The sequence below is a fragment of the Dipodomys merriami genome, unplaced genomic scaffold (assembly GCF_024711535.1).
Source record: "Dipodomys merriami isolate MVZ:Mamm:240054 unplaced genomic scaffold, mDipMer1.0.p SCAF_28, whole genome shotgun sequence".
NCBI classification, from domain to species: Eukaryota; Metazoa; Chordata; class Mammalia; order Rodentia; family Heteromyidae; genus Dipodomys; species Dipodomys merriami.
In genome coordinates, this window is record NW_027204270.1 from 16028269 (window position 1) to 16040850 (window position 12582).

The 12582-nt window shown below is 41.6% G+C and overlaps 1 protein-coding gene and 1 non-coding gene across 5 annotated transcripts in view; one reads left to right on the plus strand and one right to left on the minus strand.

The window, feature by feature from the left end:
- The window catches only part of Eif4g3 (eukaryotic translation initiation factor 4 gamma 3), a 234209-nt gene that overhangs the window by 11036 nt on the left and 210591 nt on the right, over positions 1-12582 (plus strand). The gene's annotated exons all lie outside the window — the stretch shown is intronic.
- On the minus strand, positions 6032-6137 carry LOC138838467 (U6 spliceosomal RNA). The gene has a single exon (XR_011375606.1). It is a non-coding gene; the product is annotated as a U6 spliceosomal RNA (small nuclear RNA).

The following is a 12582-nucleotide window of genomic DNA, read 5'->3' on the forward strand; positions in this document are numbered from 1 at the left end:
CTACACTCACAGAAAAAGCCAGAAGTGGCCCGATGGCTCAAGTGGTAGAGCACTAACCTTGAGCAAAAAGAAGCTCAGGGATGGTGCTTAGGCCCTGAGTTCAAGCCCCAGGGCTGGCAAAAAAAAAAAAAAAATTAATGTAATGACAACTTAGAGAGAAGCTCAAACTTTTATCAGTAAACAAAACATTTTTTGAGTTATTGTGCCTGTAACTTTTTATAATATTGAAACAATGTAAGCACTTTCCCCCCACTTATTATCCTTTTTAATCCAGCTTCATCAATATGTTCAAGTATACCAAATTAAAAAAAAAAAAACCTAGTGGCCAGAGTGGCATTTGTTAGTTACAATTTGTAGTGTAGTGCAGTGGTGTCTCATTGTTTGTTAGTTACAATTTGTAGTGTAGTGCAGTGTCTCATTGTTTGTTAGTTACAATTTGTAGTGTAATACAGTGTCTCATGGTTTTCAGGAAGCGTTACTATTCCAAGAAGTGAAGTATGGAAAGAAGAAATACCATAAAGGGTGTTATCCTTACTTGGGACTAGGAAGCTGAAATGAAGTAGGGGAACAAACAATTTTAGAATGACAAGGGGAGAAAAGTAGTGGAAATATTGTCTAGCCAGATTTATGTAGTTTTTTTTTTTTTTTTTTTTTGGTCGGTCATTGGGCTTGAACTCTGGGCCTGGGTGCTGTCCCTGAGCTCTTCATTTCAAGGCCAGCACTCTACGACTTGAGCCACTTCTGGTTTTCTGGTGGTTAACTGGAGATGAGAGTCTGATGGACTTTCCTGCCGGGGCTGGCTTTAAACCATGATCCTCAGAGCTCAACCTCCTTAGTAGCTTGGATTATATATGTGAGCCACTAGTGCCTGGCTTTTTTTTTTTTTTTTTTAATTGACAATGAGGACTTAACCTTTAAATTAGAATAGAGGAATGTAAGGAAGTCTATGTTGAGTGAATCCTGAATTCCCTTTCTCTTTTCCTTCTCTTGCACATGCTAGGCAAGTAGTTGTTGACAAGCTACATCTCTGCCCTGAATCTTGACCTTTTCATTTGTTTTTTAAACTAGGCCCCAGATAGTAATATATAAGAAACAGCTTGAATGGGATAGTGAACTGAAAAAGAAAGCAGGCAGGAATGAGTTTGACTATAATCAGTGTTTGGGTGGTCAGGGGAATAACATGAGCAAAGATGGGAGCCTGAAACAAGTATGGTGTTTGCTGAATTCTAAATCCTGATCTGTGACTGAAATAGAGGATTCTGGTAGAATAGTCAAGCTATGGATCTAGATTAAGGAAGCTAGATGATGGACCTTGATTGTTAAGACTTCACCAGTATACATGCTAGGCAAGCAGTCTATCACTGAGCTGTATCCCTAGGGGCCTCCCCTTCCCTCCCTCCACCGCCTGTCTCCCCCCCCCATCCCCGCTTTTTTTTTTTTTTTTCTTTTCTTTTTTTTGGTACCAGTCCTGGGGCTTGAACTCAGGGCCTGGGCACTGCCCCTAAGTTTTCATGCTCAAAGCTCAAAGTGCACTATGGCTTGAGCCATAGCTCCACTGCTGGCTTCTTTTTGGTAGTTAATTGGAGTTCAAGTCTCAAGGGCTTTTCCATCGGGGCTTGTGATCACAGTTTGATTAAGAGTTTGAAGTAGCTAGGATTACGGGCATGAACCGCTGGTGGCCTGCTCAAAGTTTATTCTTTCTGGAAAGAAAGAATCAGTAGCTTAGTATATATATCATCACTTCACTATAAAATCCAAACCACACAGTCAGCAGAAGGTCTCCTGAGCAAGCAAAGAAAGAATGGGATATGTGAAAAATACTATACCTGCTTCTCTTCTGAAGAGGCTCACTACATCCAGAGTCATTCAGCAATGTTCCTAAATGCTAATACTTTTGTGTTGAGATACATAATATGATGAATAATAATAGATCAAAACTGTTTCTATAACATAAGAGCATTTCATTTCAGCAGACATGTTTCTCTGAAGAGTCAGTAGTTTAAGAACAAATAGGATTTAATGATTCTATATTTCAGAGCAGAGAGCAAGTCTGCTGTTTGTCTGTCCTCATGATAATTCCATCAAAAAACCTCACATGCAGTATTCTATCCATCAGTGCTGTGCAAGAGATATGTAGTATAAGCCATGTAGGTAAATGCTACATTTTGTAGTAGCCACATTAAGAACAGGTGGAAATTTTAATTTTATTTAACTCTGATATACGAAATACAGTAATGTCCCATTTTTTTAGAAGCTTTATTGAAATTTAAATATTTGTAGCCAGTTAGAGCGTACATGTCAGTGGTTTAGTAGATTCAAAACCATTTGCAATTGGGTGCTGGTGGCTCACACTTGTTATCCTAACTACTAAGGAGGCTGAGATCTGAGGATTGTGGTTCACCAGCCCAGGCAGGAAAGTCTATGAGACTTTTTTTTCTTGGGTCCGGTCGTGGGGCCTGAACTCTGGGCCTAAGCTCAAGGCTAGCATTCTACCACTTGAGCCACGGTGCCACTTCCGGCTTTTTTTCTTTTTGCTTATGTGGGGCTCAGGAATCGAACCCAGGTCCTCATGCATGCAAGGCAAGCACTTTACCACTGAGACACCTTCCCAGCACCTATGAGACCCTTTTTTTTGTTTGTTTTTTTGGTCTGGTCGTGGTCCTGAACTCTGAGCCTGGGCGCTGTCCCTCAGCTCTTCAGCTCAAGGCTAGCACTCTATCACTTGAGTCATGGCGCCACTTCCGGCTTTTTTCTTTTTTCTTATGTGGTGCTGAGGAATCGAACCCAGGGCCTGATGCATACAAGGCAAGCCCTCTACCACTGAGCCACCTTCCTAGCCCGTCCTATGAGACTCTTTTTTTTTTTTGGGGGGGTCCAGTCGTGGGGCCTGAACTCTGGGCCTGGGTGCTGTCCCTCAGCTCTTCAGCTCAAGGCTAGCGCTCTACCACTTAAGCTACAGCACCACTTTCGGCTTTTTTCTTATGTGGTGCTGAGGAATCGAACCCAGGGCCTCATGCATGCAAGGCAAGTGCTCTACCACTGAGCCAACTTCCCAGCCTCTTATGAGACTCTTAGCTCCAGTTAACTACCAGAAAACTACAAGTGGCGCTGTGGCTCAAGTGTTAGAGTGCTGACCTTGACCTGAAGAGCTTAGGGACAGTGCCCAGGCCCAGAGTTCAAGCCTTTGACCCACAAAAAAAGAAAAAAAATGCAAATAGTACACCATCACACAATTTTAAAATGTTCTTTTTTTTTTATCACCCCCAAAGAAATACATTTTATCTTTTTTTTTGTCAGTCATGCGGCCTGAACTCAGGGCCTGGTGCTGTCCCTCAGCTTTTCAGCTCAAGCCTAACACTCTACCACTTGAGCCACAGCACCACTTCTGTGGTACTAAGGAATTGAACCCAGGGCCTCATGCATGCAAAGCAAGCACTCTATCACTGATCCATTTTACCAGCCCCCCCAAAGAAATACATTTGATTCTCAGTTTTCCCTAGTGCTTCTTGCTCTAGCCAGTCTACTATTATGGACATTCCATATGAATGGAATGACTCAAAATGTGCTCTTTTGCTTATTTCTTTCAGCATAATATTTTCAAGGATCATCTGTGTTGTGGCATGTATCAGTGCTTTTTTTTTCCTGTGAAGTCATATTTCATGTACCACATTTTCTTTGTTAATTTATTAGTGGATATTTGGTTGTTTTCAACTTTTTAGCTTGTTTGATAGTGAATCATCAAAAAGTTGGATAAGGTTTTTGGCTATGAATAATGTTGCTGTGAACATTCATAAATATTTTTATGTGGGCACGCATGCTTTAATTTTTCTAGTATATATTTAGGAGCACAGTTGCAGACTTTTATGAGGTAACTCTATGTTTGTTCTGAGGAACCTCTAAACTGTGGACCAAAGTGGCTATGACATCACATGCATACCTTTACTTACATATCAGGGTGTGAGAGTTCCACTTTATCTACTTCCTTAGCAATTCTTGTTATCTGTCTTTTATTAAAGGCCTTCCTAGTTGTTGGAAAGTGGTATACCATTATGGTTTTGATTTGCATTTCCACAAGGGCTAATGATTTTAACAGCTTTTCACAATGCTTATTGGCTATTTGTCATCTGTAGAAAATTATCTGGTCAAATCTTTGTTCACTTTTTATTTTGGATTTTTACTTATTTAGTTATTTATTTTTGCTGCTGGATATTGAACCCAGAGCCTTCCCCCCCTTGATGCTGGTTTTGGGGTTTGAACTCAGAGACTGGTGCTATTCCCGAGCTTTTTTCAAGGCTAGTGCTCTACCACTTGAGCCACAGTTATTCTTTGGGCTTTTTGATAGTTAATTGGAAATGAGAGTCTCACAGACTTGGCCTACCTGGAACTAACTTTGAATTGGAATCTCGTATCTCAGCCTCCTGAGTAGCTGGGATTACTGGTGTGAGCCACCATTGCTGGGCTCTAGTATTTTATTTGTACTGTTGACTTAAGTGTTCTCTGTGTATTTTGGATATAAGTTCTTTATCCAGATACAAGACTTTCAAATTATCCCATTTAGTAGGTTGTCTTGATAATGTCTTTGGAGATACAAAAGTTTTAATTCTGATTAAGTGTAATTAGTCTTTTTTTCTCTTACTATTTGTCTCTAAGGACTTTGCCTAACCCCAAGTGCTTTTTTCTAAGAGTTTTATAATTTACTTATGAATTTATTTTTTGTCGGTTGTGGGGCTTGAACTCAGGGCCTGGGCTCTTTCCCTGCACTCTTCAGCTCAAGGCAAGCGCTCTACGGCTTGAGCCCACAGCTCTACTTCTGGTTTTCTAGTGGTTTATTGAAGATAAGAGTCTCAGAGACTTTTCTGCCCGGGCTGTCGTTGAACCGTGATCCTCAGATCTCAGCCTCTTGAATAGCTAGGATTACAGGCATGAGCCACTGGCACCCGGTTTATCCCGGCTTATCACTACGTTTTAAATAAAGATTTTCCGGGGCTGGGAAGGTGGCTCAGTGGTAGAGCGCTTGCCTTGCATGCCTGAGGCCCTGGGTTCGATTCCTCAGCACCACATATGCAAAAAGGAAAAAGCTGAAAGTGGTGCTGTGGCTCAAGTGGTAGAGTGCTAGCCTTGAGCTGAAGAGCCGAGGGACAGTGCCCAGGCCCAGAGTTCAGGCCCCACGACTGGACCCCGCCCCCCCCCCCCCAAAAAAAAAAGATTTTCCACCAAAAATAATTCCAAAACCTCTTCAGTGACTTAAAATTGAAATGTTGATGGGCAACTGTGGCTTAAGCCTGTAAGCTTAGCTACTCAGGAGGCTGAGGTCTAAGGACTATTGTTTGAAGCCAGCCAGCAGGAGAAAATCCTTGAGACTTATTTCCAGCTAACCTCAAATAAGCCTGAAATGAAGCTATAACTCAAGTGGTAGAGTGCTAGCTATCCTTAAGCAATAAACCTCTAGGACAGCACCCAGACCCTGAATTCAAGCCCTAGTACTGGCACCAAAAATAAATAAATAAATAAACAATTGAAGTGTTTCAAAGTGGGAATTGGATTACTGATTTTGTGGGATCTGGGCCTGGGTACTGTCTCTGAGTTGTTTTGCTCAAGGCTAGGATTCCACCACTCTGAGCCTCAGCACCACTCTCCCTTTTCTAGAGGCTAATTGGAGATAAGAGTGTCACAGACTTGCCTGCCTGGGCTGGCTTTGAACTGTGATTCTCAAATCTCAGTTTCCTGAGTAGCTAAGGATTACAGGTTTCAGCTCCCAGCCAGCGCTTTAGATCTGTTTTTTAAAGTTTTAATAAATCAATGTGTATCTCTAGCAGCTTAGTCCATACTAGTAAATATCCAAAAGAAGTGGATCTTAATTAATTTTTTTCTTTAAGTAAGTGTACAGATATTTCAGTTAAACATGTCTGTTAATTTATGAGTACAATGCATCTTGAATCAGTTTTGTTCCTTTCATCATTCTCCTACCTTGCAGCTGTCTACCCTATCCACTCAAGTTTCCTACTTCCATTTTTGTGTATGTATACTAAGTAAAAAATATGAATGCTTCACAAATTTGCATGTCATCTTTTCTCAGGGCCATGTTAATCTTCTCTGTATCTTTCCAATTTTAGTATGTGTACTGCTGAAGGGAGCCCAGGAAGTGGATCTTAATTAATCTCTAGATTTTAATGACATTAAATATCTGATCTGAATCTGATTAACATTGTTGAATCTTAGAGGCTAATGTAGTTAGTTGGTATGATCAATATTACTTGTTAGTCTTTTTTTCAGAAATATTAGAATTTGGAAACAGTCCAACTTCTTGAGGTAACCTACGTTCCAGAAGCAGACAGGAGAATTTTTTTGGTCAGTTGTCAGGCCTGAAATCTGGGCCTGGGTGCTGTCCCTCAGCTCTTCAGCTAAAGTGTACCTCTCTACCACTTGAGCCACAGTGCCACTTCCGGCTTTTTCTGCTTATGTGCCACTGAGGAATCAAACCCAGGACCTCATGCATGCAAGGCTAGCACTCTACCACTGAGCCACCTTCCCAGTCCCAGACAAGCAGAATTCTTGACCTTTTATCCCCTTTTATGTTTATTGTGGGACTACTAGAAGTTTAGGCAAGGCAGTCAGAGCTAAATGTTGCTTGGAAATAAGTATTTCCATAGTGGTTTCATTCTTGACTGTCTTTGAAAAGTCATAAAGGATCCAAACAGGAAACTGTGCCTTAGTTTACTTCCCCTGGAGATATTGTAGTCAGTAAAGTTACACAAGACTGTTTGAAGGGTGTTGTCAAAGATCATAAGATAGTTTTCTAAGTTGGAAGAAGGGAGTTTGGAGATTTCCTGGTCCAGCTTCCTTCCCCCCCTTTCCTTTGTCCCAGAGGTTGAGGTGGGATGGGGGTGGGTGGGAGGGGAAGGCGATTGTCTAAACATCACATTTTTGCCAACTTTGATTTGAGATGTTTAGTAACATTGATCTAATAGAATAACAAAGGTCCTCTTTTTCTTGTAATGGTCTTGATTTGGATAGTAAATTACTGTCACCCCACCTGGTCACCCCAGCTTAGAAAATGAGGGCCACCCCCCTCTCTGTAGCTGGGCATTGGTGGCTCACGCCTGTAATCATAGCTACTCAGGAGGCTGAGATCTGAGGATCATGGTTCAAAGCCAAGCCTGGGCAGGAAAGTCTGTGAGACTTTTAACTCCAATTAACCACCAAAAAATTGCAAGTGGTGTGGCTGAAGTGGTAGAGTGCTAGCCCTTGAACTGAAGAGCTGAGGGATAGCACCCAAGCCCCGAGTTGAAGCCCCATGACTGACCAAAAAAAAAACCAAAACATAAAATAAATAAATAAAAATAAAACACTGGATTTGATCTCCAGCACAAAACAAGGAAAGAACACTACAAGAATATTAGATGAAAAACGGAAAGAAATGAAAGTGTTAGAAAGAAATGGTTGACTTTCTATCTCCATATAGTCTAAGAAGAAGTTAATGTGGTAATGATTAGTTGGTTAAATTGATATCTGTCTTTCTCCTATACTCTTTTTTTCCCTTTTGGATCAATGAGTATTTTCTTCTTTCTTTTTTTGGTCGTATGGCTTGACCTCTGGTCCTGAGTGCTGTCCTTGAGCTCTTTAGCTCAAGGTAGCTAGTGCTCTACCACTAGAGCCACAGTGCCTCTTCTGATTTTTCTGATGGCTTATTGGAGATTAGAGGCTCATGGACTTTCCTGTCAGGGATGGCTTTGAATCGTGATCCTCAGATCTCAGCTTCCTGAGTATCTAGGATTATAGGCATGAGCCATCGGCGCCAGGCGATCAATGAGTATTTTGTGGTAGATACTTAAAGACTTGCAAATAATAGTATTGAATAATGAATAAGTATTTGACTGTCCATCTATCTATCCTTCTATTTCATTTTACCATTGAGTATAAATAGTGTTGTAGGACTTCAAATGCACAATGATCATTGTTCTGTTGTTCAGATTGTTCTGCCTCTATCAAGAATTTCTTCAGCTTTAATTTAAAGGTTGGTTTCCTGTGTTCTTTCAACCAACCACCATCATTTTTTAATTTTAATTTTTTAAAAGCATTTCTTTGTGGTCTGTCACTACAAGATGTTCCAGGCTTACCTTGAATTTTTTTTTTTTTTTTGGGTCCAGACGTGGGGCCTGAACTCTGGGCCTGGGCGCTGTCCCTCAGCTCTTCAGCTCAAGGCTAGCGCTCTACCACTTGAGCCACAGCGCCACTTCCAGCTTTTTTCTTTTTTGCTTATGTGGTGCTGAGGAATCGAACCCAGGGCCTCGAGCATGCAAGGCAAGTGCTCTACCACTGAGCCACCTTCCCAGCCCCTACCTTGAATTTTTTAAGTCCCGAGATTAACCACTTGTTCAGTAAATCTTGATTCTTTTTATTGGAATATGGTGTTAGAGATCAAGATGTGTATCCTAGGTAAGCTTATCAGTATTACTAACGTACCTTTCCTTTTGGGCCCTCTCAGCAGACAGCTAGGAAATACATGCTACCTGACAGGCAGAGGAATACACACACAGATCTATTTTAAGCGTGTGTGTGTGTGTGTGTGTGTGTGTGTGTGTGTGTGTGTGTGTGTGTGTGTGTGTGTGTGTGTGTGTGTGTGTGTGTGTGTGTTGGTCAAGGGCTTGAACTCAGGGCCTATTTTAAGCGTGTGTGTGTGTGTGTGTGTGTGTGTGTGTGTGTGTGTGTGTGTGTGTGTGTGTGTGTGTGTGTGTGTGTGTTGGTCAAGGGCTTGAACTCAGGGCCTGGGCACTGTCCTTGAGCTTTTTCTCTCAAGGCTAGTGCTCTTTTCACCTTGAGTTGGTTTTATGGTGGTTAATTGGAGATGAGTCTCATGGCCTTTCTTGCCTGGGCTGGCTTGAACCCTGATCTTCCTATCTCAGCTTCCTGAATACCTAAGATTACAGGCATGAGCCACCACTGCCCAGCTAGAGAGGGTTTTTAAAGATAAATCCTTTTTTGCTCTCAGAAGTGAATTTGAATAGAAAATACTCCAATGCAGGACAAGAGGTAGTTTCATTAACTACTTCAGGTTGCTTTGCTTTTCTGGCTCTCAAATATTAGTAATTCATATTTTATTCACTTCATTCCTTTCTTTTCTTTCTTTTTTTTTTTTTTGGGTCTGGTAGTGGGGCCTGAACTCTGGGCCTGGACGCTGTCCCTCAGCTCTTCAACTCAAGGCTAGCACTCTACCAGTTGAGCCATAGCTCCACTTCCGGCTTTTTGCTTTTTGCTTATGTGGTGCTGAGGAATCAAACCCAGGGCCTCATGCATGCAAGGCAAGTGCTCTACCACTGAGCCACCTTCCCAGCCCCCGTCATTCCTTTCTTTGTGATTTAGTAGGTACTATCATTGTGTGATTTTTTTTTTTTTTTTGAGTTCTTGACTTTTTTTGTGTTATTGGGAGTACTTTTTCCCATGTGTGAGCATGGATAGCAATATGGTACCTAGAGTTCCAGGGTATTGCAATCAATGTATGACAAGTGGTATGTTAATCTTTGTGAAAAGAAATTGTTCGGGGTGCTTTAGATGTTTCTAGTTAAGGCTGGTGCTTCTTAACCCTTCAGTAAGAAAACTGGAGATTGCTGACAATAGGTGGTTTTATAGGCTTATGAAACCCAACAGCGTGTTCAGCAATGCAAACAATGGCAGCTGTCTTTTGCTGGCTTCTCTCTCTTGTTGGAAGTGTAATGAAATGGCTTCTCCCAAATGGCTTCCCCTGCTGACTCATCTTCCAGCCTCTAAACACTTGTATTATTTAGCATTATTATTGCTGTGGGAATGAGCGTAATGAGATCCAGAGTCTTAGAAAGTGGGTGTCAGAATGGATCTTGGAAAGTCTTCTTAACTGTTTTTTTCTGTTTTATTTCTGTGTTAACATTCATTTGCAATAGGATAGGGTGTGATTGTGATAGGAAATCCTCTAACTTAACAACCTTTCTCAGGTGGCCTCGACTACATGAAAAGGAAATGTCACTGTTGGCCAGATACTGCAGGTACTAGTTATAAGAATTAGTGATACCACCATTCAGATTGGCATTAGAATGTTCTGAATGAATGAGAACTTTTTTTTTTAGTCTAGAAAACATTGAGCTGTTGAATTTTTTAGCCTCACTTCAAAAATAGCATTATTCAGGAGCAGCACACATGAAATGTCTATTATATATTTCAGGAGTACTGTGGAAATACAAATCAGAAGAAAGTGGTCATTCTTCCAGTAAATTTTCCTCCTTTTTTTTTTTTTTTTTTTTGGTTGGTCCTGGGGCATGGACTCAGGGTCTGGGTGCTATCTCTCAGCTTTTTTTTTTTTTTTTTTTTGGGTCCGGTCGTGGGGCCTGAACTCTGGGCCTGGGCGCTGTCCCTCAGCTCTTCAGCTCAAGGCTAGTGCTCTACCACTTGAGCCATAGCGCCACTTTTGGCTTTTTCTGCTTATGTGGTGCTGAGGAATCGAACCCAGGGCCTCATGCATGCAAGGCAAGCACTCTACCACTGAGCCACCTTCCCAGCCCCATGTCTCTCAGCTTTTGTACTCAACACTAGTGCTCTACCACTTTGAGCCACAGTGCCATTTCCAGTTTTTGAGTGGTTAATTGGAGGTAAGAGTCTCCGGGGCTATCTTTGAGCCTCAATCCTCAAATCTCAGCCTCCTGAGTAGCTAGGATTACAGGCGTGAGCCACTTGTGCCCACTTCCTGTAAGTTTTTTTTTTGTTGTCATAGGGCTTGAACTCTGTCCCTGAGCTCTTCAACTCAAGGCTAATGCAGTACCACTTTGGAGCCACAGTGCTGTTTCCATTTTTTTTTTCTGGTGGTTAATTGGAGATAAGAGTCTCAAGGATGCTGGGCGCCAGTGGCTCACACCTGTAATCCTAACTATTCAGGAGGCTGAGATCTGAGGATCACCGTTCAAAGCCAGCCCAGCCCGGGCAAGAAAGGCCGTGAGACTCTTATCTCCAATAAAATCACTAGAAAACTGGAAGTGGCGCTGTGGCTCAAGCGGTAGAGTGCTTGCCTTGAGCTGAAGAGCACAAGGACAGCGCCCAAGCCCAGAGTGCAAGCCCCATGACCAACCAAAAAAAAAAAAAAGAGTCTCAAGGATTTTCCTGCCTGGGCTGTCTTTGAACTGTGATTGTCAGATCTCAGCCTCCTAAGTAGCTAGGATTACAGGCATGAGCCACCAGTGCCCAGCCTTTCCTATAATTTGAACATAACTAGGACGTTGATTTGAGGAAGAAGTGGGAAACATTGGAACATTTAAGAATCAACTTACTGGAACCAGTAAGTGAAAGTGGCAGGTACTGAGTTCCATTCCCAGTCCCAGACCTTAAAAAAAAAAAAATCAAGAAAGGAACAACTTATTTGCAAGTAAATATGCTAACTTGCCTGACACATTGGAAATGTGGCTTACTAACTTCTAACTTAAAGTAAGCTGGTTAACTGGGATTTTTTTGTTTTTTGAGACAGGCCCTTTCTCTGTTAGCCAGGCTAACTTGAAAACTCACTATTTAGCCGGGCACCGGTGGCTCACGCCTGTAATCCTAGCTACCCAGGAGGCTGAGATCTGAGGATCACTGTTTAAAGCCAGCCTGGGCAGAAAAGTCCGTGAGATTCTTATTTCCAGTTAACCATTAGAAAACCGGAAGTGGTGCTGTGGCTCAAGCGGTAGAGCGCTTACTTTGAGTGGAAGAGTGTAGGGATAGTGCCTAAGCCCCACGACCAACCAAAAAAAAAAAAAAAAAGAAAAAGAAAAGAAAAGAAAAACTCACTATTTATCTGAGACTGGCCTTAAGCTTGTGATCCTCTTACTCCAGTCTCCTGAGTGTTGGAATTTTAGGCAGCTTCACCATGCCTATCACCCATGAATTTTTCATTCACTTAAAACCATTAGAATTGGGCTGGGAAGGTGGCTCAGTGGTAGAGTGCATACATGAGGCTCTGGGTTCAATTCCTCAGCACCACATAAGCAGAAAAAAGTCGCAAGTAGTGCTATGGCTCAAGTGGTAGAGTACTATCCTTGAGCTGAAGAGCTGAGGGACAGCACCCAAGCTCAGGCCTCACGACCAACCAAAAAAAAAAAAAATAGAATTTTTATTGTTGTTACTATTATTATTGCTATTATATGTGGTACTGGGGTTTGAATTCAGGGAATTGTTCAGATAGATACTCTATTCCTTTTTGCTTTAATCACTTTTTTTTGGTGGGGGGCAAGGTTTTATTTAAGTATTACAGTGTGAAATGGAAAAATAGAACCATTTTCTGTTCCCCATTCAGGAAATAGGCATTAAAGGCTCAAATGATAATGCTTATCTGTACCTTTTACACTTTTAGAACTGGGAAAATAAATGTATAGTAACTCCTAATCCTTAGACAATGGTTTGTGTTTGTAAGATAGATGAGGCAGGTAGCTTTAAGAACTTTTCCAGATATACCTTTGTTCTTTTCCTGTCTCCTCATTTATGCAGTTCCCAGATATTTAACATTTCATTTATTTATTTAGTTGATTGATTAATTGTGCCTGCATTGGGGCTTGAACTCCATGCTTGGGCACTGTCCCTGAAATTTTT